We start from the raw sequence: 4,745 nt of genomic DNA on the forward strand, positions 1-4,745 counted from the left end.
CTATTGAACATCCTGTAAAACGTGTAATTTAAACGGAGAGAACCATACAAAAACAATTCAGGGACGCGTAATTCTTTTTTTTTTTGTGAAAAAAAAATATATATATAAATATATATACGAATATAGGGAGAACGTTTCGAGAGAGAGATATGTAAGTGGAGAGACCCGGTCACGAGTTTTCTTTTCGGGTGACGACGACGGTGTCTCTCTCGTTGTGTACATAGTTTTTCCGCGACGAACAAGAAACGAGAATGAAAAAGAATGTGTATTTAGTTAGTCGTAGTTTCCGCGTGGTTTTTCCGTTCCGAGAGAGCCGTGACGATGAACAGGTAGATAGTTATTAATTAGATAGTTATATCGAAAGAGAGATACGATGATGCGAGAATTGCCCGTTTTGCGTTTCAACGTGTGTATGTGCGCATGCGTGCGTGCGTGTGGATGTGTATCACGACGCGTGTGTGCGTTGCCGCGTCGTGTGTGTGAATGGTGAACGGAGAGCGGGAATCGAGATTATAAAAAGGTGAGAAGCTATAACGGAATGAATGTACTGGTATACAAGTTCCTCTGACAGTAAAAGTAGCGGGGTGGAGTGACGTAGGTTCGTGTCGGTCCCTCTGTCGCTCTAGCGCACGATTCTCGCGATATTTTACGTTTTATCGCAATTTTCGTTCCGTTTCTCTTTGCGGTGGTACTTTTCTTTTTATTTCACCTTCCGCCCGCGCGAGAGATATCCACCGTATTTTTTTTTTTTTTGTTCTTACCTTATTCTACCTCGTTTATAATTTATTTTATATAGCACCCTAATCGGCGGTTGCGTTGCCGCGTTGTTGTCTATTCTACGCGACATGTGTAAAACCAACGAACGATTCGTTTTCTTTTTCTTTCTCTCTTTTTTTTCTTTTGTTAAATACATGTACAGATTTACTCGAACAAGACACACACGCATCGTTTACTCGACAATCCCAACAACCCGACACACGAGATATTCTCACTCGCGTTTCGCTGAGCGAGCTCGAGATGACATCCTACACTCCCCGACCTCCCGATTCCTATATTCCGTGGGTTCCTTCTAATCGTAAGCCGGTGCGTATCTTATTTTATTTATTTCCTATGGTATGTAGTTACCATTCGAATATTGGTACATGGTCCCTAGAAATCTTCATTAGTTATCTTTCAGTTTTCCTCTAAAGAACATTTAACATTGCCCCGTAATCAGAAGAAGAAACAGTCACCATTTCAGACCTCTCAAACAGTAAACTCCTACATGCACACCTAAAAGAATAAACAGAACCAACAGTTTTCAAACTGTCCAACCAGCAGATCTTCCCAAGACCCTTGGTTAGCTACTTTGCATTCGCCCTTCGCAAAAAAAAAAAAAAAAAAAAAAGAAACAGCCACGGTAAGCCGATATATTCACGCGTGGACCGTGAATATGCAATCGTCGATTCGCGTCGATCCGCAACAATAACCAAAAGAATAAGAGCCTGCGGATTCGACGAAGAAGAATCATCCTCTTCTCGGTTCATTCTCATGCATAATCGCGGTGGCGTCTTCTTCTCGAGCTCTCCGATTTCCGTCTTTTTTTCTCTCGTCGAGCCAGCCGGTTTCTCTCGGTCCGTATCCCCTAGGATCCTTTTGTCCTAGACCAGGGGCCTCGGCGGGCGTCTGTTTCACGCGAACCAGTTTTCGCCAATGATATACCCGCGTGCCGAAAATTTCGCAGCCGGGTGGCCTCTTTCTTTTCACTTCCAGGCTCTCCGCCACTCGCTCGTCGTTGCCCTCTCGCTGAATGGTCCTCTGATTTATGTCTGGTCCCCAGGCCATGCAAATCTCATCGGCGAACTCGAGGCCACAGGCCGTAGCCCCGATTGTTCCACGGGGGTCAGTCCATGGGACAGTTCCTAGCGAGAAGAGTGGAGGGGCACGAACTTGACGTCGCCGTCATTCATCCTACCTCCCTCTTCCGGGTCTCTGGCCCCCGTACTAGCTGTTACGCACCCTCGTTGACTGTGCGATGCTTTCGAAAACGTAACCTGACGCGCACCCCACCCCAGGTTTCTTCACGGCCCTGATGGAGGAAAGGCAGGAGAGAGATACAGAAACCACTTCGTTTGCATTTTCTGCGAATATTCCGAACGCCCGCGGCCCCCAAATTGCCCTCGTTTCGCCTCTATTCGGTGCCGTGCGACCGTTTCGGAACGGGAAGAAAATGGCGAGCGCGATCTCTTGTCCGAATGAACACTGCTGGTCTGCTCCTTGGAGTCTGTGGTTCTGTTCTCGACGTGTTTCTTTGAACCTTTTCTGACGATAGAAGACACCTTCGGATGGAGAATATTTCTTGTGTTGCAGTTAGGGAAATGAATTTGAAGGGTCACTAAAGTTTCCTGGTGATTTTGATGTTTAGTGAAGCAACTTAGTATGGTCAGGAAATAGGTTTTCATTTTAATCACGTTTCATATCCCAGCAAGGAAAGTAGTCGTAAGAAAAAATTGTTCATTATAGGTAGTAGTACAAAAATAAAATTACCCTTTGTCAAGCATTATATTTCATCACGTTTTAGTATAAATTCGTAAAATCTGTAGTATTCTAATTATCGTCTGCAGATTCAAAAACTTCATCCATCATCGTCTGACTGTCTCGCAGAATGAATATTTACATTATACCTAAAAGTATAAAATTCCTTTTCTATTTATAATTCTTCATCAGTTGGCAACAAAAGTATATTTCTACTGCAATCTCCTAACATTTCGACGCCGTCTAAACTTCAAAAAAAGGGTTCAAATAGACCACAGAATAATAGATTTCCACACGAATCACAATGAAATTCTCAGTTACAACATAGTACGAAACCTCTATTTATTATACCTAACCCAAACCGCACAGTGATCCGAACTTTCGGTTTTTCGAAAGTGAAAATTCCCGTCTGGAAACCCCTACCCCCGTAGCCAGCTTTCGTCCCCGCTGTGTTACACTTTCGCCACATTCCTCCCTTGAAGGTCCCCGGTCTCATCCGCAGTTTTCTACTCGTTATTCACGTTCAAGCTTTCGGCAAGCCATTTTCCAGCCCACTTCCCTCTTCCTTTCGCCAACCGTCGCTCGCCCCGTTACACGTGTTAGAAGACATCTCTCGAGCTCGTTTCACCGAAAACATTCTCGATCTCTCGTCACGCCTGTTTCGCCCAACCCCCGCGTGAAACTCTTGTCTCTTTCTCTGTTTTCTCCTCGCCAGGGCTCGATATACACGTCGAGAATTCACACCAAGATCCATTCGCATTCCCTCCTTTGTTTCACGAGTATCACCCCGTGCTTTTTTGTTTTTACCTTTTCCCGTTTGTCCAATCGGCAGACGTTAATCGATCAACAATCGTAGACCACGGCGACAGAGGTCAGCAGGCCTCGACCTCGTACCCCGACAAAAAAGCAAAAACCCACCGCCAACCCCCAGGTATATTCTGTATATAAACCCCCACCCCTCGATATAAAATGATATAGAACGACGAACTTAGCGCATAGACGAGGTCGCGCAGCTTTTCTTTCTTCATGGCGCAACAAGAGCGTACCGCGTAAATACGAATTTACCTATTATTTATAAGTCGATCGACAAAGGACCAATCTCGTTATCCGAGTCAGCCTCTCTCGCGATCTTTCGACGCGGTGAACGATGTTACACCGAGTACAGTTACGTGCTCTCGCAAGTGTAACGACGAGTCGAAGGACGTGGCGACGCGTTGACCGCTATTTTATTCACTCGCTGGGGACAATGAGCACGGAGCAAAGATTTGAATAGCTTTGTGTGTAGGATTATTCTTCAGAATTTCACAGACATTCTGTAAATCTGTATTATCGTACAGGTTGATAAATGTTATGTATCAGTTGAATTTTTTTATGTACTAAAATGAGGATAAGGGAAGTATGCATTGAGTTTTGAGATACACTGTTTTTAAACGAAATCGGTATTCGTTATGTTAAAAGTCAAGGATCTGTGCTATTTGATTTGTATTCGTAATGATTTTCCAAAACCTGTCAGTGAAAATTCGGGAAAATAGTTTCAATCTCACGATTACAAAATACAGTGAATTACTTATTGATACGCTTAATATTTCTCCATTTAGTATGATTTTTATAATATAATCATATTGAGCATATAGTAAATTCAATAGAAATTATAGTATTCTGTTAACAATGTATTACAAAAAAACAATCCACCGAGAACAGAATCATAAATCAAGATGGCGGTCAACGCGATGTTGGAGTCCTAAGTGATAACCTCGATAATGGAAACTCCAGTTATCATCTACACCGCAGTATTATGTTCCTGTCGCTTCTTCAACTACATTTTTCATAAAGTGTCTACAGGGTGTTACAAAAAGAACCGTCACACATACAGAAATTTATCCTCCAATTATCCAAATGACTTCAGTAATCCTACTTCGGAAAGAATTTATTTACCGGTGAAACTTTAAAATTATCTGATTCTTTTTGAATAGCCCTGTACACCCGCAGAAATATTCGTTTAACGCCCCTAAGCCAAAGGTAGCCACACGGTACGCTCCGTCGGTTCAGTTTGCTCGATGTGTCGATCTGTTGCTTAGATAATCGGATCGTTTCGTAACGTGTAACGGAGAAAAGGCGAGAAAATACGGCTATTCCTAGTTTTTCTACACAGACACCTTCGTCGCGTGGGAAGCCCGTTGGATATCGACCAGAGCCAGAGATGGGCAAATTTATTATTTAATTATCTAGAG

Source organism: Dufourea novaeangliae, unplaced genomic scaffold (assembly GCF_001272555.1).
Source record: "Dufourea novaeangliae isolate 0120121106 unplaced genomic scaffold, ASM127255v1 scaffold118, whole genome shotgun sequence".
NCBI classification, from domain to species: domain Eukaryota; kingdom Metazoa; phylum Arthropoda; class Insecta; order Hymenoptera; family Halictidae; genus Dufourea; species Dufourea novaeangliae.